The sequence below is a fragment of the Rhinopithecus roxellana genome, chromosome 21 (assembly GCF_007565055.1).
Source record: "Rhinopithecus roxellana isolate Shanxi Qingling chromosome 21, ASM756505v1, whole genome shotgun sequence".
Lineage (NCBI taxonomy): Eukaryota > Metazoa > Chordata > Mammalia > Primates > Cercopithecidae > Rhinopithecus > Rhinopithecus roxellana.
The window spans coordinates 70,768,114-70,790,873 of NC_044569.1; the positions used below are offsets into that span (position 1 = coordinate 70,768,114).

General features: G+C 35.3%; 1 non-coding gene across 1 annotated transcript; it reads left to right on the forward strand.

The window, feature by feature from the left end:
* Positions 1–3,867: 3,867 nt before the first annotated feature.
* LOC115895599 lies at positions 3,868–4,008 on the forward strand. The gene has a single exon (XR_004055779.1). It is a non-coding gene; the product is annotated as a U4 spliceosomal RNA (small nuclear RNA).
* Positions 4,009–22,760: the final 18,752 nt, after the last annotated feature.

Below are 22,760 nucleotides of genomic sequence, written 5' to 3' on the forward strand. Positions count from 1 at the left end.
TGAGACCATCCTGGCCAACATGGTGAAAACCTGTCTCTACTAAAAATACAAAAATTAGCCAGGTGTAGTGGCGCACTCCTGTAGTCCCAGATACTTAGGAGGCTGAGGGAGGGGAATTGCTTGAACCTGAGAGGCGGAGGTTGCAGTTAGCAGAGATTGCGCCACTACACTCAAGCCTAGTGACAGAGTGAGACACTGTCTCAAAGAAAAAAATAATAATAATATGTATATAATACATATAAAATAAAACTAAGATGACATACAGACATCCTCAGATGAAGAAAGACTCGAGTAATTCATGGCTGGCAGGCATGACTTAAAGAAAAAACTAACGGAAACGCTGTAGGCTGAAGCAATGTAACACTAGACAGTAACTCTAACTCTAATTCAAGAGGAAATGTGCAGGAAGCCATAAACAGTAAACGTAATAATCTATATTATGTAATTTAATAAAAATACATTACTTTAAAAATTCCTTTTATTAAAAAATATTATTGTGTAAACATAATTATAATATTATAGTATTGGGTTTATAACATGTTTGGTGAAATAATAGCACAAAGTAAAGAGAAGAAGAAAAGGGTATGTAAGTAAATAAAGATATTATATTTTACTGGAATTAAGTTGGTACTATTCTTAAATGGATTATGATTAGATGAGATGCGTATTGTAATTATTGGAGCAATCACTAAGAAATAATATTAAACAACAGAGGAATTAAAATGATAGATTAGAAAAAACATTTATATATCACAAAATATAGTAAAGGAGAAACAGAGGAATATTTTTAAAACGAGGCTGGTTGAAGTGGCTCACACCTGTAATCTCAGCACTTTGGGAGGTCAAAGTAGGAGGAACGCATGAGCCCAGGAGTTCAAAACCAGCCTGAGCAACACAGTGAGACCCCCATCTCTACAAAAAATAGAAATTTAGCAAGCCATCATGATAAACACCTGTAGCCCTAGCTACTCATGAAGTTAAGGCAAGAGGATTTCTTGAGCCTCTGAGGTCAAGGCTACAGTGAGCTATGATCACAGCACTGCACTCCAGCCTTAAAGACAGAGCAAGACTCTATAGCAATCAATCAATCAATCAATCAAAGAAAGAAAATAGAAAAATGACAGGCATAAATCCAACTGTGGCAATACTTAATAGATGAAAAGCAAATAAACCAAGTACAACACGTAAAAGGAAAGGATTGTCAGATTTGATAGAAACAAGACTCAAATATACACTGTCTATAATAGACACACATTATATTCAAATAAATAAAAAGCAAAATGATGTAAAAAAGGTAAAGCATGAAATCAGTAACTCTATGACAGCTGAAGTAGCTATATTGACATTATATAAAATAGACTTTAATACAAGAAACACCGTCAGAGAAGAAAAGCCATATTTCATAATGATAAAACATGTCAGTTCATCAGAAAGATGTAACCGTTAACAATACGCATGCATTTAATTATAATGCCGCAAAATACCTGAAGCAAAAATGGACAGAATTGAAAAAAGAAATAGACAATTCAAAAATAATAGTTTGAAATTCAAACAATTGACTATCCATAATGACTAGACAGAAGATTAGTAGGTATATAGAAGACTTGAGTAACACTATACACCAGCAATACTCAGCAAACATCTGGAGAACAGTCCACCTGACAGCAAAATAATACGTATTCTTCTCAAGTGCGTAAGGAACAGTCTTCAGAATAGACTATTTTATGTCATAAAACAACCTCAATAAATATAAAATGATTAAAAGCATACAAAGTATATTTATCAACCACAATGGAATCAAATTAGAAATCAATAATGGAGAAATTTGGGGATATTAAAAAATGTGGAAATTAATCAACACCCTCTATATAGCCAATGAGTCAAAGAAGAAATTACAAGGAAAATTAGAGTGAAAATAAAAATCAATAGATCCCTACATTTTGGAAGGCCAAGGTGGGAGGATCACTTGAGTCCCAGAGTTTGAGACCAGCCTGGGTAACATAGTGAGAGCCAATAAAAAAATTAGCCAGTCATGGTGATGAGTGTCGGTAGTTCCAGCTACTTGGGAGGCAAAGGTGGGAGGACCACTTGAGCCTAGAAGGTCAACGTTGCGGTGAGCCTAGTTTGTACCACTGCACTCCAGCCTGCGCAAGAGTGAGACCCTGTTTCCAAATTAAATAAATAAATAAGTAAATAGTGAAAATAAAAATAAATGAAACCAAAATTCACTCTCAAAAAAAGGTCAACAGAGTTGATAATAATGTAGCTAAATTAAACAAGAAAGTAAGAGAGGAAATCAAAATCAGAAAAGGAAAGAGGTAACATCACTTCCAAAATCTCCAAAATTTAAAAATGTTTTGAAGGAATATGATGAACAACTTTATGAAAACAATCAGGATAATGTACACAACATTTTATATTTTAATGCCAAGAACAACCACTAGAAAAAATAACTCGAAGCAATAATTTAAAAATCAACAGAAGATGGCTGGGAGTGGTGGCTCACGCCTGTAATCCCAGCACTTTGGGAGACCGAGGTGGGCAGATCATGAGGTCAGGAGATCGAGACCATCCTGGCTAACACGGTGAAACCCCATCTCTACTAAAAATTAAAAAAAATAAAAATAAAAAAAAAAAAAGCCAGGCGTGGTGGGGGGTGCCTGTAGTCCCAGCTACTCGGGAGGCTGAGGCAGGAGAATGGCATGAACCCAGGAGGCAGAGCCTGCAGTGAGCTGAGATCATGCCACTGCACTCCAGCCTGGGCAACAGAGCAAGACTCCGTCTCAAAAAAAAAACAAGAAAAATCAACAGAACATTTAACATAATATATTAAACAATATTTAACAAAAAGAAGGCAGTGAAAGGGAAATAGAACATTTCTTAAATGAAAAAATTTTAAAAATTGCAAAATTGGCTCAAGAAGAATTAGAAATTCTAAACAGAACTAAAACCAAAATAATGAAATAGTAATTAAGATTTTCCCACCACAAAACACTCAGGTTTATATGGCTTCATGAGAAAATTTAACAAACTCAGAAAATCTGTGAATAGGAAATAAGTCCTATCTCACTCTATGAAGCTAGTATTACCCTGAAATGTAAGCCAAAGATATCAAAAATAAATAAATACATAAAACAATAGACCAATTTAGAGATGAAACACTCTCAATAAAAATTAGCAAACCAAATTCAACAATACGCAAAAAGGATTTACACCATGAACTAGTGGTATTATTCCTGGAATGAACAGTTAGTTTAACATCCAAAAATCAATTAATGTAATACACTATATTAATAGAATAAAGAAAAAATGTGTGTCATCTTTAATAGACACACATAAACGAAAGCTGACAAAATCAAATACCCATTCATGACTTAAACTTGCAACAGACTAGGAAAATAATGGAACTTCCAGTTGATATAACAGACCTTTGGAATACCTATAGTTGACATTCTATTTATTGGAGGAAGACTGAATTCTTTCCTATTGAGATCAGGAACAAAACCAGGATATCTATTCTCCCTATGTTTATTCAAAATTTGTGCGGAGTTTCTCATAAGTCTAACAGAGCCAGAAAAAAGGAACATACAATATCCAAACAGAAAATGAAAAAAATAAAATTGTCTTTATTTGCTGTTGACATAATTGCCTGTTTAGAAAATCACACAGAATCTAATTTTTAAAAAGTACTATCACTAATATGTAATTCTGTCAACTTTTTAGAATAAAAGAATAGTAATAAAAAATCAATTATATTTCTGTATGACAGCAATGAGCAATTTGAAATAGAAAAATTTACAAAACTTGTGTTTACAATAGCATACACAATGTGTAAACATAGAAGAAAATCTGACAAAAGATATGCTAAGCTTTGTGCAGTGGCAGTATTATAGCCAATCAGGTTTACCTGAGGCGCAATTATTGCTAATTGAAAACTTTTCCCAGTACCCTGCTGTGACAACTTGCAATATAGTCAGCATTGGCGACATTTGACTGTCTCCATGAAGACTAAGAAAATAAAATGTGCAAATCTATAAACTAATAACTGTAATATAGCACTAGAATAAATTAAAGAATGCCTAAATAAATGGAGAAATATATACCATTTTCACAAATTGAAACATTCAATATTAGCTCCTTGTCTTTTAATTATATATTGTAGATTCAATCCAATCTCAAACAAAATCCTAGCGGGCTTCATTTTTAGATATTAAGAAGTTTAATCTAAAATGGATATATAAATGCAAGAAATCTAGAATAATCAACACAACATAGAATAACAACATTGGAAGATTTATGCATCTGACTTCAAGATTCAATATGAAGCTACAGTGTTTAAGACCACAAATTGTTGGCAAGAAATAAAAAATAAATCATTAGAAAATGATAGGCTGGGAGCAATATCTGACCCCTGTGAACACTAGGCTGAGATGGGAGGATCACTTAAGGCCAGGAGTTCCAGATCAGCCTAGGAAACAAAGTGAGAGACTGTCTCTAGAAAAAATTAAAAAATTATCCAGGCATGATGGTGCATGCCTGTTTTCTCGGCTATACAGGAGGCTGATGCAGAATTGCTTGAGCCCAGGATGTCCAGGCTATAGTAAGCCATGTTCATGACACAGCACTTCAGCCTGGGTGACAGAGTGAGATCCTGCCACAAAATAAAAAGAAAGAGAAAATGATAAAGACTGTAAAAATACAATCATATATGACTACAGTTGATTTGTTAAAAAGATGCAAAGGCAATTCAGTGGAGAAATTACAGTGTTTTTAAAAAGTTGTTAGATCAACTTAATATCTGTACATAAAAATATAAACCTTTACCCATACCTGTTGCCACATTTTTTCTTAAATTAACTAATAGGTCTAAACATAAGCTAAAACTATAAAAGTTTTAGTTGAACACATAGGAGAAAAATTTTTGTGACTGTGGTTTAATCTAAGAGTTCTTAGATAACAAAACCGAAGTCTGACTCACTTAAAATAGTTATAAATTAGACTTCACTAATATTAAGGTCTTCTGTTCCTTGGGAAAGACAATGTTAAAAGAATAAAAAGACAAGACGTTAGGGAGTATTTGCACATCACATTTTTGATAAATAACTTGTATCCTGAATATATAATTTTCTAAATTCAATAATAAGAAAAAAAAAAGACCCTCTGGAAAATTTAGCAACAGATTTTAACAGAAACTTACCCCAAATAAATACAAGGATGACAAATAAGCACACAACACGTGTTCAATATCATCATTCATGAGGGAAATGTAAATGAAAACACAATTAGACACTGCCTCACACATTAAAAGGTCTTAAATTGACACTACTGATGACATCAAGTGCTGCAAGGATTTAAATCAACTGGAACCTTCATAAACTTCTGGGGGTATGTAAACTGTTGTAACTACTTTGAAAAACAGTTCTGCAGTTTTGTAAAAAGGTAAACATACACTTAGCGCATAACTCAACTATCCCACTCCTAAGTGTTTACTACACAGAAATGAAAACCTATGTTTATAGAAAGACCTGAACATGAAATTTCATAATAGCTTTATTTGTAAGAGCCTCAAAGAAATCAACTCAAATGTCATACACAGGTAAATGGACAAGAAAATTGTAATATATCGATATGCTAAAATGCTATTCAAAAACAAAAGGTATGAAGTCTTAAGACGTCTATAGACACTGGTGAATCTCAAATAGTGAGGCTAAGTGACAGAAACCCAAGAATAACAAAAAATACAGATTGCAAGATTCCATTTTTTAAAAACGTTATAAAATGAAAACTAATGTATGTAAAGCAGCCCAGTTGTCGTCTAGGGTTCGGGAGTTAGGGAGGGGTGGGAGGGAGGGACTATGAAGTGTCATAAGGAAACTTTTGGGTGTGGTCGGGTGCAGTGGCTGACACCTGTAATCCCAGCACTTTGGAAGGCCGAGGAGGAAGGATCACTTGAGGCCAAGAATTTGAGACCAGCCTGGCCAACAGGATGAAACGCCATCTCTACTAAAATTTCAAAAGTTAGGCAGGTGTGCTAGCGGGTACCTGTAGTCCTAGCTACAGGAGAGGTTGAGGCAGGAGAATTGCTTAAACATGGGAGGGAGAGTTGCAGTAAGCCAAAATTGTACCACTGAACTCCAGCCTGGGCAACAGAGTGAAGCTCCTTCTCCAAAACTAAAACTAAAATAAAACAAAATAAAAAAGAAATGTTCAGGCGTGATTGATATATTTGCTATCTTAATTGTGTTGATAGTCTCACAGGTGTATACATACGTTAGAACTTACCTTGTACATTTTAAATATGTGCAGTCCATTGTATGTCAATTATTACACCATATAGGTGTTTAAACACACACACACACACACATACACAACAAGACAGAAGTAAATGTTTCATTCACAGAATCTTCATGGACAAATCTATGCTTCAAAGGTAGGAAAATCATGAGGTCAAAGAAAAAAACACTGCATTTCCTGAGATAGTAATAGAGAAAGAAATATGTGTATTCAATGTTCAATGTACAAATTATTGAAGTCTTTTTGTCCTTTTTCTTGTCTCTCCCAACTGTAATTGGAATAGATCAAGTTTATAATAAAAGAAATTCAGTGAAGTTTTCCAAACAATAATGAGAATGAGCATTGTGGCTCATCCGGAGCTCCAAAAAGCAACTGCTCTGTACCTAAGGAAACCTTGTTTTTCCTTAAAATTTTATTTGTTCTTGGGATTTTAATGACTTTTAAGACTGTTTTCCTTATACCTTTGAGTTTCAGTTTCTTCGTATGCAAAATCAAGTCACGAAGATATTTCCACATAGCCAAGATGTTATAGGATAATGAATTGCTTGATAACTCATTGTAATCTTTGGCAAAAGAACAAAGCATTATTATTGTTATTAAATATTATTAGCTGGCGTATGGTGCTGAACTGATAATTACTTCAAGTAACACTTCATAAAATGCTAACTGTAAAGTGTACATAAATTTATGTATTCATTAATATCATACCTGCTATGAACAAATATTTTGAAAGATTGCCAACATTATTTCTTTCACAGTGTTAGTAAATTTTAATTTATATTCAAACCCATTGCCTCAGTTCCTCACATTCAACTCTCTTCAATACTAATTTAAGTTATTTGGGTTGAATAAAACTAATTTATTTGCCTCTTTCATTGTAAGAATAACAGCTTTCAGTACAGCTTTATGAGAAGGTCCCCCACTTTCCTTGAAACACAAGTTTCATTGTGTTACTTTACGTTATAATGTTTCATAAGTAATAAAACTAGCTATAGAAATTAAGGAAGTTGGGAATTAGAATTTGGGAAATTAAAACAATACTAGGGCATATTTAAATATGGTTATGTTAGCAGAACTGATCACACACACATTGTTGAATTTCCCAAAAATGCTTTTTATCAGAAATCAATTTTATTGTCATTTCAAGATACATATCATGAACTCTGCAATCAAAACTGTAAGAGATCAACAAGAGGCAGGAGGTCTGATCCCTGCTATCAATCTGTATAAATATTATTATACACATATCCCTGTATATGATCCAGAGGTGAAGTGCATCATTTATCAGCTACTTAAGGAAACCCCCGGTGCCTATTGACCAGAGTAGGCTGTTCTGAGCTCAAGGAGACTGCCACCACTTCTTTTATTTTGAAGAATTTCGATACTGCAGAAAAGTTAAAAGACTAATATAATGAATACTTGTATACTCTTCATCTAACCACACTAATGGTTTACGTCTCACCACATTTGCATGAACTCTCCCGCTCTGTTTCCATATTTACAAATCCATTTTTAAATAATTTGTATACATTTCTAAGGCTAATTATGTGTTCTGAACAAAAGGAGTTACTTTCGGCTATCGAGACCAAATTTTGTCACTGAAGGAAATAAGTGAAGTCCAGGCTGATGATGTATGGACATACCTAAAGAAACCAGGTAAAGAGATTGCCATTTGGGCATGAAAAGTTTCCTTTGCTATCCACATAAGCACCTAGTGTAGGGATGACTCCATAATTTATTTCCTGAACCAGAGCACTTCTGAGAGTGAAGGAAGGCACTTTTAAGATGTGCACCAGGACTGAAATCCCAGGTATGCTGGGCCTTTGGGCCATCCCACTTTGAGTGCACAGTGTAGGAGCAGCTGCTGAGAAGTAATTTGGGCACTAACTTGGGTGTTTAATTTTCCTCTAACAGACACATTCCCAGAGGACAACAGGTTTCTCTTCCAGTTCATGAATCTGAGGCACAATTTCCAGTGTAGACTAACTTACTGGTCTTGAAAAAAAGAGAGAATTTATTTCTTCAACTGAAAATAATCCCATGCAATTAAAAGACAATTTATGTCAGCTGTAATCAAGTTGATGTTCTGGGTCAGCTAGTCAATGAGTTGCACTCCCTGGACACTCAAACTCCACCACTTCTACCAAGTCTCCAACTAATTTGTCATGAGTCCTTTAGACAGTCAAGTGAGAAATGATCAAAGGGCAGGTATCTGATCACTGGACAACACAGGAGTCTTTATTCCTAAAGCAGGCATCTCCAAGGGTCTAGTTTTATTTTTCCATCTGAATGCAACTCTGCAAATCAAAATGACCACTTTCAACCACTGTCTGATCTGTGTACACCCTGTAAGTCACCCCTCCTATAAGTAGCAAGCAATTGTGGGCATGTAGTCTATTACCAGGAAAAACAAAATGCAACAACAATCAGAAAAGTTGGCAAACTCAAGTGGACTTTCACCAACATCAAGGTATTTGTAGAAAAAAACGGAGTGAAAAAGCATAAAAGATGTGGGTGTTTTAAAATAATCTAAATCTCTGGAGACTCTGTCTCAAGTCAGTATGGACTCCTCTGGCTGTGCAAAGAAGTTACTGGAAACCATGACTGCATGTAATTAGCAGGAAAACCATATGCTAATGACTGAATGTCTCCTCTTGGACCTCACAGAAAATCTCCTTTCCAGTTCAGGGCATTCCTTTAGCTACTACCCAGACCACGTGGTCACTAGATCAAGCGGCCAGTGAACTTCATGCCCAGGTGCATGTAAGGAGAGAAACAGCAGCTTTCCTAAGAAGGGAGGTAAAGCATTATTTAAAACAACAACAACAAAACAAACAAACAAACAGAAAATCATCTGGCATTAACTGATAAGATAACATGGTCTCTTGTAAGAATCCATCTGTAACATATGACTGGGTTCTGAGCTGCTTAGGGAGACATCAAGGAAGAGGTGTACACTGAGCTGTGATTTGGCATGTGGATAAGAGGGGTATCAATATTGGGAATACCCATTCTTTCAAGGAAGGAATTAAACAATTGAAGATATGGAGGTTCAAAACTGATGTAAGTCAATGTGCTAAGTAGATGCATATATTTGTATATGTTGTGGGTTTCAAAGCACTTTCATTTGCATTATTTTATTTAGTCATCTTAACCAGTATTGGAGACAAACTGGAAAATATTATCACTTCAAAATTATAGATGAGGAAATTTAAACAAAGAGAAAATTAACCTGCTTAAATGTCTTTGGGTTTTAAATGACAGAGCTGAATCTGGTTGACACATATTTGAATGTATTATTCTTGTATGTTTTAAGAATACATATGTTTAAGTTTACAGATAAACTGAAGTTCAGAGAATTCAGCCCATGAGTCATAGTCAACACTCAAGCCAGGTGTCTCAGGTTCCATATTCCAGATCTCTCACTATCTCATATTGACTGAAGAAAAATAAAATGAGAGTGAGTGTCCAAAACCAATCCAAAAAGACAAAGGGGGGGGGGGAGTTGTGATCCAAATAAAATTATTGGTTCCTATAAGAAATAGGTGTAATATCAGGGAAGAGATGAATCAGATTAAGTGCCCATGGGCAGCAAACAGGATTCCAAAGTTTCCCAGTGAGCTTCTTCGGCTTTTAGTCAATCCTGGAAACAAATCTTGTATTTGGTTCTATCTTAGCTTTCTCACAAGTTCTCCTGTGCTTATGGACTTCTCCCTGTCCTTTCACCTGCACCATCCCTTGGGGTCTAATTCCATTATTGCTGCTCAGAATTCATCCATCTTGCCCTGAGCTGAGCTTCTGCAGCACTCACCTCTGAAACCCACGTAAAAAGGGCATAGTTCTGTGTGCATTGATGAGGACCCATGCACTTCTGTTGATGCCTGGGCCAAGGCAACATAGAACATTGCTTTTTGGTTTTGCTGAGAGCAGGCTGCTTTCTCAGCAAATCATGCAGCTTCATTCCTACTGCCTTTACACAGATCAAGGAGTCATTTTCCTCTCTAAATTCTGTTTCCTGACTTTTGTTATTGTAATTTTCTATTTTGAATAATTTTGAGAGTGGACCGATGCATTTTGGACATATCTGTTCCATATTTCAGTACTCTTTTCAAAAGTGAAGGAAAACCAAAAGTTTACCATGCGTGGAAGCCTGAAATCTTGGCTGAGTCCACTTTTCCCTCGAACCTAGTGTACAATGGGATTTTCATCCAGTACCAGTTTTGACGCAAGATGGGAAAGCACAGGTGTTTGGAGGCTAAGACTCCCATTTTTTCATGTGCAGAAAATGAACAATGTCTCCCGTTTCCTGGCACCCGTCACCATTCCCCTCCTAGTACTGAAAGAACCGATGGGCATGATCACATTGCATTTTGGCTCCTATCTCTCATCCTTCTTGCTTAGGCCAGTCACCCACCAAGTCTCTCACCATTTGGCTTTGCTCTTTGAAACTGGTGGAAACTTAAATATAAGATATTCAAGCTTTGTTTCCTCATCATTATAAAGGGCAATGCTGTTGTCTTGGTACCACTTGGAGCTCTAGCTATGACCTGTGTGCTCCAGAAATCTGTACTTCAAATGGGGCTTCTTAGTGTGGTGGCAGATATTTTAGAAAGGCTGAGAATCCATTGTAATTCATAAAGGAATCCGAAAAGGCCCTTCTGAAGTTGTTAGCTGGAGGCATCATGTAACGGACAGGGGTGTGCAACCCAATATGGATGCAGTCGTGACAATGGCGTATGGCCTATGTGACTTAGAACAAGTTTTTATTTACTCACAGAGGTGAAATATTTTTTCCATCACATATTTTCCTTAGCACTTTAAAGGCATTTTTAATATTTAGCATGGGTTTGATATCGTTTTTATTCTCAGTATAGAGATTATGAGGCTCAGACCTTTGAGTTACCTCTAGAAGGATTACATAGTCCTGGTAATTGTCAGCTGTAACTTGAACTCAAGTCTAAATGATCTGAGAGTCAAAGCTCTTACTCACTACTCTGTGTTACTTTTACCCAGTCCTCTTTGTCCAGCAGGCATAACTGTCCTCTTTTCTCTGTATAAGTGTCCTGCTAAATATTCATTGTTCATCGTTCTTTATGTAGCCACACATTAAAGAAATTTCTTCTTCATCCAAAGGCTTTCATTTACTTGATCACTCTTTTATTGAGTAGCTTCCAGTCTGAAGCACTGTTCTGGGGATAGAATGAGACACAAATTGCCGTTTCTGTTTTCAAAAATATTATCGTTTATTCAGGAAGACATATAAATAAACATCAGGGAATAGTAAGTATTTTAATGGAGGTCTTTCTATTGTGCTGTAAGAGAACATAGGAGTAGTACCTAGCATAAATGGGAAGAGAGATGGAAAGAAGGAAAGCTTCTTGGAGGAAGATCAAACTGACAGTATAAAAAGAAAATGTAATCTAGGCCAAGGAATGGCAGAGAGTCAAAAAAGAGCATAAAATTATTCCAACAGTTACAGCATTCAGTCAGGCATTTGCCTTTTGACATATTGACTGTAATACACATTTGACCTAGCTTAGTCACCTTGTTTTGTAATAGATCTTTTACATGTAAGTTCTGTCTCACACCAGGGCTGAATAGTTCTTAAGGGGAGGAAGAAACCAAGTCTTGAGACATCTTTTATCCCTAGGTTCCTAACCATAATCCTCCTCTATAATGGTGGTGGTGGTGATAGCACAAAGGAGACAAAACAGGGGAAGAAGAGGAGGTGATATAGGTATACAGTTGTCCCTCAGTATCATTGCTGGATTGGGTCCAGGAGCCCCGTGGATGCCAAAATCCACAGATACACAAGTTCCTTATAACAAATGACAAAATATTTGCATACAACCTATGCACATTCTCCCGTATATGCTAAATTGTCTCTGGATAACTGATATGGTTGTCTCTGTCAAAATCTCATGTCGAATTATAATCTCTAATGTTGAAGGTGGGGCCTGGTGGGAGGTGAATGGATCATGGGGGCAGTTTCTCATGGTTGGAGCTATCATTGCGATAGTGAGATAGTGAGTTCTCTCTCGGGAGATGTGGTTGTTTAAGGATATGGCACCTCCCCGCTCTCTCTCGGTCTGGCTCCTACCCTGTAAGATGCCTATTCCCACTCTGCCTTCCACCATGAGGAAACGCTCCCTGAGGCCTCCTCGGAAGCAGATACTGCCATGCTTCTAGTACAACCTGCAGAAATGTGGGCCAATTAAACTTCTTTTCTTTATAAATTACCCGATTTCAGGTATTTCTTTATAGCAATGTGAGAACAAACTGATAACATAATACTTAATACATTGTAAATGCTTTATAAATCATTTTTATACTGTGCGGGTTTTTATTTGTATTATTTTTATTGTTACATTGTTTTTTTTTGTTTTTATTCCCTAATATTTTTGATTCACAGTTGATTGAATCCATGGATATGAAACCTATAAATATGGAGGGATGACTGTATACTGAGAAGAGTAATGTTTTGAGACAAACACAGAACTATGAAAAAAGTACACAGCCCTTCTATTTTTATGTCTAGGATGAAACTTAAAGGTCCACAATGAAGAATTTTATGTTCCTTACTGCCCTCCCATCACAGATACAGAGGCATAGTTCTGATTATATGGACTAATGCAGGCTCTGAATACTTGGAACAAGAGAAAGACCTTATCTTCTTCAAGTTCTAACAAAGCACCAGGAATCAAGGGCAGTAAACCAAAAGGAAAAATGTTCCATCATTATTTCCCTGTATCTCTAGTCCAGGCTTCTTCTGTTAAGCAGTAAGCTGCTTTTTCTGCTGGAGAAAGTAAGAAGGGGAGCAAAAAATCAACAAAAACCTACGGGGATTATGAATTGGTGATAATATAAAGCATAAATGTAAGTAGATAAATTGAAAGAATGTGATTTTTGTGGTCAGGTGTTTGGATGGTACACTAACAATAAATTCATTGTCACTAATAATGAGGTTTACATGCTAAATCAAATAAAATTACACTGATTTCTTCTCAGGATCTTATGCTGAACAGGATATTATAAATTGTATAAACTTGTCGTCTGGTGTGAGCCATGACCACAAATAAACAGCAGACCTTTTGGGAACCGGAAATGAGAATAAAATGCATGGGTTTATGTTCTAGAGGAGTAGCAACTATCCTGTGATACACTCAATTCTAGGTGCACTGGATGGCACTCTTCCATAACTATTATATTCATGGTATTAATACTATAACAACAAAAAAACCACAATTTTGTTCACTAACTTTGTGCAGGGCACTATTTCAAGATTTATACACAGCTGTACCCAGAGTCCTTCTAGAATGCCTGCTGTATATTTTCTTCCAGTCCAGGTGTTATTTATCCTTCATGGACCAGCTCAAAGCTATGGTTCTCATTTCAGTGTCCCTTGGTCTATTCACCATAGCTGCCCTCTCCCTGCCTTGGGTATTTATAAACCTTGTTATCTGCATTATCATTTGACCTTTTACTGTTCTTTAATTGAGTTGTATCTTTTCATCCCAATTAAATAATAAGTTAATGAAAGGCAAAAATAAAAAACAAATTGTAAATATGATAACAAGATATGAGATTTTATATAATATCTCAAATATCACAGTCAATATCTATTCACTCCATAAACATTTCTGTATTTATGACATTAGATTGGAGGTCAGAATATATGGAAACTATGTGAGAGAACTTTTTATTTTCCATTGCAGTTAACAGTGCACAATGCAATAGTCTCATATCAGGTTCCACAAACTATATGTAACTATTTGGCCCATAGGCCAAATCGGGTTATGAACATTTGCTTGCTATTGTCTATAACTGCTTTCCCTCTACAATGACTGGTTGAGTAGTTATGACAGAGACCATATGACCTGCAAAGATCAAATTTACTATCTGGACTTTTATAGAAAAAGTTTGCTGAGCTAAAACCCACCTAATAAAATGAATCTAATTTAATGGCTGATTTTGTGGTCTGATAAACCTTGTATGAAGAACTGGAAAGCTTAATTTGTGTCTATAACTCTGTTTATTTTCTTGACCAAATCAACTTCTGATAATTTGACTTTGATCCGTCACTATTACTACCAATTAGATTGGTCATTCAGGCAAATGGATTTAGCTGATCAACTAGGAAGAAAGCAATCAATTTGATATTTTGGTTACATTCAAACAACATCAAATCAGATATTCCGAAATACCCAGCTCTAAAATTAACACACTTTTCTAAAATATAGGATGGAAAATTATAGAATTTGAAACTTTAGAGATAATAGCTACTCTAGGGTCACACCAAAACATGGTAGGCAAGTAATTCTTTCTTACCTTCCAATATTTTTTGTATGCTTAATGGTTTTGGACTTAAAGCACTGCCCTAAGTAAAAGTTATGTGGAGGAATGATGGTAATTTAAAAAGACACATGTTTCTAAACAAACTGCAGTAATTCATACCCTGGAATACTACTCGGCAATGAAAAGGAGCAAATTAAAAATCTATGCAACAACTTGAATGAGCCTCAAGGAAGTTAGGTTGACTAGGGGAAAAGAAGCCAGTTTCAAAGGGTTTGAATGTTTGACTCTATTCATATAACATTCATGAAATAATTATAGATATAGAGAATAAATCAGGGGCTGTCAAGGGCTAGGGGGAGAAGGAGAGTAGTTGCTACGTGGGTGCCACACACACACACACACACACACACAAAATAACATACAAATGATTGCATGTGTAACTGGTAAAATATAAAGAAGCACTGTGAATTATACCAATGCTAATTTCATGATTTAGGTAGTTTGCTATAAGATGTTAATACTGAAAGAGGCTGAGGGAAAGCGTCCACAGAAACTGCCTACACATTTCTTTGCAAATTCCTTTCAATGTATAACTATTTTTTTACAGGTTAAAAAGCAGTGTTTCAAAGTAAATAGAGAATGTTTCAAAATAGTCTCATTAAATAAACTGTACTCTGGAAGAGGAACATGTGTGGCCTTAAGGAAATAGGAATTACATTAAATCTGTAAATTTCTTGGGGTAGTATGGACATTTTAACAATATTGATTCTTTCTATGAATGAGCACAGAATGTTTTCTCACTTGTTTGTGTCCTCTCTGATTTTTTTGAGTAGAGTTTTCTAATTCTTATTGTAGAGATCTTTCACCTCTCTGGTTAGCTGTAAGGCTAAGTATTTTATTCTTTTTGTGGCTACTATGAATGAGATTATGTTTGTGATTTGGCTCTCAGCTTGGATGTTGTTGGTTTATAGAAATGCTACTAATTATTGAACATTAATTTTGTATTTTAAAATATTGCTGAAGTTATTTATCAGATCAAGAGGCTTTGGAGCAGAGACTATGGGGTTTTCTTGGTATAGAATCACATCATCTGCAAACGGAGATGGTTTGACTTCCTCTCTTGATATTTGGATGTCTTTCATTTCTTTCTCTTGTCTGGTTGCTCTGGCTAGGACTTCCATTACTATGTCGAATGGAAGTAGTAAGAGTGGGCTTCCTGCCTTGTTTCAGTTCTCAAGAGGAATGCTTCCAACTTTTCCCCATGCAGTATGATGTTGGTGTGGGTTTGTCATAGATGACTCTTATTATTTTGAAGTATACGTTTTCAATGCCTAGTTTGTTGAGAGTTTTTTTAACATGAAAGCTGTTTAATTTTATTGAAAGCCTTTTCTTTATCTATTGATATGATCTTGTGGTTTTTGTTTTTAGTTATGTTTATATGGTTAATAACATTTATTGACTTGTACATATTGAGCCAAACTTACATTCCAGGAATGAAACCTGCTTGATCGTGGTAGATTAGCTTTTTGATGTGCTGCTGAATTCAGTTTGCTAGAATTTTTTTGAGGATTTTTGTATATCTGTTCATCAAGGATATTGACCTGAGGTTTTCTTTTGTTGTTGGGTCTCTGCCAGGTTTGATAGCAGGATGATGCTAGCCTCATAGAAGGAGTTGGAAGACTTCAGCCACCTGCATTTTTTTTTTTTTTTTTTTTTTTCTGGATTAGTTTCAGTAAAAATGGTACCAGCTCTTCTTCATGCATCTGGCAGAATTCCACTGTGAATCTGTCTGTTCCTGGGCTTTTTCTGGTTGGTAGACATTTTCTTACTGATTCAATTTTGGAGCTTGTTATTGGTCTGCTCAAGGATTCAATGTCTTCCTGGTTCAATCTTGAAAGGTTATATGTTTCCAGGAATTTATCCATTTCTTCTAGATTTCCTAGTTTATATAAATAAAAGTGTTCATAGTAGTCTGTGAAGGTTTTTTGTATTTCTGTGAGATCTGTAGTAATGTTCCTTTTATCATTTCAGATTGTGCTTATTTGATTCTCTCTTTTTTATTAGCATAGATAGTGGTCTATCAATCTTATTTCTTGTTTCACAAAACCAACTCCTGAACTCATTGATATTTTGCATGTTATTTTGTGTCTCAATTTCCTTCAGTTCAGCCCTGATTTTGGTTATTTCTTGTCTTTCACTGGCTTTGGGGTTGGTATATTCTTGTTTCTCCAGTTTCTCTAGGTGTGATGTTAGGTTGTTAACCTGAGATACTTCTAACTTTTTGATGTGGGTAGTTAGTGCTATAAATTTTCCTCATAATACTGCTTTAACTCTGTCCCAGATAGTCTCATATGTTCTATCTTTATTCTTATTAATTTAAAAGAATTTCTTGATTTCTACCTTAATTGCATTGTTTACACAGAAGTCATTCAGGAGGAGGTTAATTTACATGTAATTATATAGTTGTGAGTTATTTTCCTAGTACTGATATCAATTTTATTGTGCTGTGGTTCAAGAGTATGTTTGGTAAAAATTTAATTTTTTGAATTTGCTGAAGATTATTTTATGGTTAAGTATGTGGTTGATTTTAGAGTATATGCCATGTGCAGATGAGAAAAAGGTATATTGTTGTTTTGGAGTGGAGAGTTCTGTAAATGTCTATTTGGTCCATTTGGTCCAATCTCATTTCCAAGATTCCAATGTAATTATTTTTATACATCTGTTGACATTTTTATGGATGTCTTTCCTACTTTATTTCTTTGAATGTTTTAAATAAAAGTATATAATTGTCCCTTTCAGATTGATCTATTGTCTCTAGTCCCACAGGAATTTATCTGTTTAATAACTGTTAATGGCATTACATTATTTATAGACTTTTACTGTCTGTCAAATTTTATGTTTCTTTCTATAGGCGTAGTCCTGTTAGAGATTATCATTGGCCACAGACCCAAGTTTGTTCTGGATTGAGGAGGCATTTCTATATTCCTATAGGACTACTACCTCATAGTTACATCTGCCTGAAAACTATAAGTTTTACCTATTTCAGCATGGATTATTTTTATTAATGTATTAAGGTTTACAGCTTATGTTTCAGCCCTACCGGCCATCCCACCTCTAAGACAAATATAATTATGACTTGGAATTCTAATCTTTAATTATTGATTTGGTTTTAATCTATGGTATGGTGTGTATATTTTTATTCAAACGATGTCTCTGCACTGATAAGCAGGAATCACAAGTTTCTAATTTACAGAGAGGAAGTAGATTTTCAACTCCTTTATTAATTTGCAAAGAGTTTTTCCATGTAGTACCTCTGTGTCACTAACTATCATCCCCACAAAAACATACAATCCCTAGTCCTGAAGGCTGACATTTATTTTCAGTTTCTCTGTAGGCAGTTTAACTTCAATTTATACTGAACACTATGGGATTCTTCTTTGTCCTTGGGACAGTGCTGTTTATATTTTTACTTTCAAGACTTACTATGGATATTTTATAACTATTTAAAATATTTTATCAATATCTCTATGTATTAAAAATGGATAAGGGAATATCATGTATGTTTTTATCTCAGCTATACCATTGTCCAAAGATTCTGTTTTTTTGTATGTTTGAAAACCAGAACAAATTATAAAATATTATTTTAAGAATAAAAATATTTTTGCCATTAACCTTTTCTTTCCAGTTTTAGAATAGATCTTTTCCTTTTCTTATGCCATGTGATTACTTAAAGGACTACTTTGTTTTTCTATTTACTATATTTGTTGATTTATTATGTTTCTAATTTTTTCTATTTTAATTCCTGAGTTTAATAGAGCTATCTGATATTTCATGTTTTCCAACTGACAATATGTTTTTTTGCCCCTGTTAGAAACAATTAGCTTAAACTTGGAAATAAAGCAAAAGTTGTTGTGTTATTTTTTTTATGCAGATGCAAAGGCACCCCCAAAGGGCTGTCAGGGGAACAGTATAGTTTATCATATTATTTAGTCTTTACTGAATGTTCTAGATTTAGTAGAGTGACTTGTTAAATTGCAGAATTTTGTATGAAAGAGATGCATTAATTTCATTTTTGTAGAAGAGATGTTCCAAATGACTAATGGCTTATTGGAAACTAACCAGATTACATCTAACTCAGCAACATTATTCTAACATTTATTTGCTAATTTGCCTCTAAATATCATGAATTAACAGGTGTTATTCTAGCAGGATATAAAGTCTTCCCTGTTCCCATATTAGTTAGTGATTAAAATAAGACCTTGGATACTCTGCTCATTCTGTTTCACCTGAAAAAAACATAATTTTACCTTTTCAAAAATCATAATACTCCTGAGTGCCCATCAAGTGTTATTGGATTATTTCTCACATTTTATACTTACAGGAAAGTTGGAGAACACAAATCATAACAGACCTTAATAACTCTTGCTATCATTTTCTAAAACTAGATACATTATTCTGAGAGTGTATCATCTCCAGCTACCATTGCTTTATTATCTAACTGTGGAATAGTATACTATTTTCCTGTTACTGCTATTGAAACTGCCTTTGCAAAAATTATAATAGTGAGGGCCAAGCATGATGGCTCACATCTGTAATCCCAGCACTTTGAGAGGCTGAGGCAGCAGATCACTTGAGGCCAGGAGTTTGAGACCAGCCAGTGTGGCCAACATGGTGAAACCCCGTCTGTATCAAAAAATACAAAAATTAGCCGAGCAAGATGGCATATGGCTGTAATTCCAGCTACTCAGCAGGCTGAGGCACAAGAATCACTTGAACCTAGGTAGCAGATGCTTCAGTGAGCTGAGATTGCACCACTGCACTCCAGCCTGGGAAACAGAGGGAGAATCTATCTCAAAAAAGAAAAAAAAAAATTGTAACAGTGAGAGAAATTTTACCTAACTGGCTCCTTCTTGTTTCTAACCTCTAACCTCACAAGCTAATTTCCTTTGTTAACTTTTAAACTAAGATAATAACAGTCCCTTCTCCAAACTAACGTATTCTTTGCTCTGGGACCAAAATTGCCTTTGTGAAACTAATGAAAGACCACAAGTTTAGGATTATGGCAAGGATCTGAATTTGGCTAAAGTGTAGGCACAGTTAAATAATAACCAGCCATTGTTTCCTAACTTGCCTTTCTATAATCCCTTACTTATTGAGAGTCTTATAGTGAGAGGTCAATATTTGTAAATTCCCCAATTGCTCCTATAGATGTCATCATTTTTGTCAAAATCTAAGATTGGTCTTTAAGATATTTTTCAGACGTTTGCATTTGGGTGGACTAGCTGATATCAGCAGGACCTGTGGCTCATAACAAGAAGCTGACTACTGATCCTGAGACTTTCACCCAGAAATTAGCTCAGTGAATGAAGACAGTTTGGAAATTTCTATGATTTCATTCCCAACCAATCAGTAGCACCCATTCTCTGGCACCCTACCCACCAAATTATCCTTAAAATAAACCATAGGCAGCCCAAGCATGGTGGCTCACGCCTGTAATCCCAGCACTTTGAGACGCCAAGGTGGGTGGATCACCTGAGGTCAGGAGTTCAAGACCAGTCTGACCAACATGGCAAAACCCTGACTCTACTAAAAATACGAAAATTGGCCAGGTGTGGTGGTGGGCACCTGTAATCCCAACTACTCAGAAGGCTGAGGCAGGAGAATTGCTTGAACCCAGGAGGCAGATGTTGCAGTGAGCCAAGATTTCACCATTGCACTCCACCCTGGCTGACAGAGCAAGACTCCATCTCAAATGAAAAAAAAAAAAAAAAAAACCCTCAGGCTCTGAGCTTTTATGTAGGTGGGTTTGAGAAATGTTTCCCATCGTTTCATTTAGGTGCCTTGCAATAATTAGTATCTTTCTCTACCACAACACTGCTGTCTCAGTGTATTGGCTTTTTTCATGCAGTGCGCAAAAAAAAAAAAAAAAAAAAAAAAAAAAAAAAAAAAAAAAAAAAACCCAAACAACAACAACAATAAAAAAATTGGGTTATAGCAATATAATAAATTTCCAAAATATTAGCAGCTTAAAAATTCAAATATGTTATCTTAGTTTTGATATCCTATGGGATCACATGGGGAAAAATTAAGTTGTCATTAAGGCTGCATTTTATTCTAAAGTTTTAGGGAATAATGTCTTCTTTTGCCTTTTCTAGAAGCAGCCCATATTCCTTTGGACATGGCTTCTCCCTCCATCTTTAAATTTAGTAACATTGAATCTCTTTGGTCATTGTCTTATAGTCACGTCTCACACTGACTCACTTTTTCTGCTTCTGTCTTCCACTTTTAAGAAGTCTTGTGATTGCATTGGATTCACCTGGATAGTCCAGGATAAGCTTAGTATTTTAAAGTCAGCTGATTAGCAACCTTAATTCCATCTGTGATCATAAATCTCATTTAGCCAACCTATTTCCAGTTTGGGGGATTAAGAATGGACATCTTAGGAGCTATTATCCCCCTGCCACAGATAATAATTATTTTTTATTAATAATTTTGATTTTTTCTTTTATTTCTTTGGTAAGAAGTAATGTCTTAAAAATGTAAGAATCCTGAGAGTATTCTGAGAAAAACATGCCTTAAAAGAATAACGACATGTGCTAATGCCTTCCCACAAGGTGAATAATTTACTTGATTCCACTTTGTTTTAATGTAAAGTGTTACAATCTCTCAGATGAATTTTAAAAGTAACAAATAGGGTGAAAAAGAGAAGCATAACTGTTGAAAGGAATAGCTACCATATGGTAGTGAGGAGGAGAGATGACTACCAAGCCTTTGCTATGGCAGATATTACAATATCTGATATAAAGGTAAAATGGGAAATAATTTGAAATACACATAACAATTCCTGGATATCCTTTCAATGAAATGAGGGGAATAGTCTAGCAAACCTTTCAAGGTTGTCAGTATTTATAGGGGTCTGCCACTTTCATCATCTTTGACTAATCTTATAATTCTGCAAATTGTACAGAACTGATAACAATGCAAATAATTTTTTTCCAAGGGAAACACAACTGATTTTCAATTCTGTCAAAGAAAACTTGGTCTGGATAATAAAACGGTCAAAACATTTTATTTGGAAACAATTGCAATAGAGGAAAGAGACTTCAGCATAGAACTGGCCTCAATTGCTAATACATCATGGACAAACAAAGATTTTTAGCCAAGAAGTAGGGTAGAGGTCAGTGGATAACAATATTACTAAGAGGAAATGCTAAAGGTAAGGTGGGATTCTGGCTAACCAGATTTGACAGAATTCTTGTTGAAGACTGGCTAGAATGACCAGATATCAAGGGTCTGAGGTTCTCTCTAAACTTACTTTGAATTCTTGTTAAAACTGGGTGATACAGGCCCAACAATAAAAGCCTAGTCGAGAAGAGAAATTAGAAGGCCCCAACTAAAAGTTAGTCAAGGAGTCTTTGTTACTTCCAACAAAAAAGACAATAAGCAGTCTTACATTTATTTTAAAATTTGTTTACTATGCCTGGTTATCTATATATAATTATTCTTCAGATGTTCTTTAACCTAGTTTTAACAGTTTAGGGACAAAGAGAATTTCCCTTTGAAAATTTTAGTATGCTGAAATCAACTGCTTTAGACAGAATAACAGGAGAAAAGGCATACAAATGGATTAATGTGCATAGGCATAGGAGCCATACAAAATATGAAACTCAAAGAAGGATCCGATAGCTGAAGCTTAAATAGCCCCCTTTTCATAGAGGCAGGGAAGATGGGGGTATGTAGGCCAATTTTAGGGTGAGTATATAATTTTTAGGACAGTTTGATGGGTCCAAGGGGCATACAATAGTTTGTAAATGATTATCTTTAGAAACTGAATGAGGCTAAAAATTTATGGGAAGATGAAGGATAAAACTGCATTGCAAACAAAAGTTGTCTTATAATTCAGATAAGTTCTCTTAGGTAATTTTTCTGAGCTGCCATCAGAAGAATGTATAAAAAGTCTGTCTGGTTGTGGTGACAACTTTAATCTCCTCTTTTCTGGTAGTTAATCTTTCCTGGCAATTTATTTATTTAATTTATTTATTTTATTTTTTTGAGATGGAGTCTTGCTCTGCTGCCAGGCTGGAGTACAGTGGCGAGATCATGGCTCACTGCAACCTTCAACTCCCAGGTTCAAGCAATTCTCCTGCATCAGCCTCTCGAGTAGCTGGGAT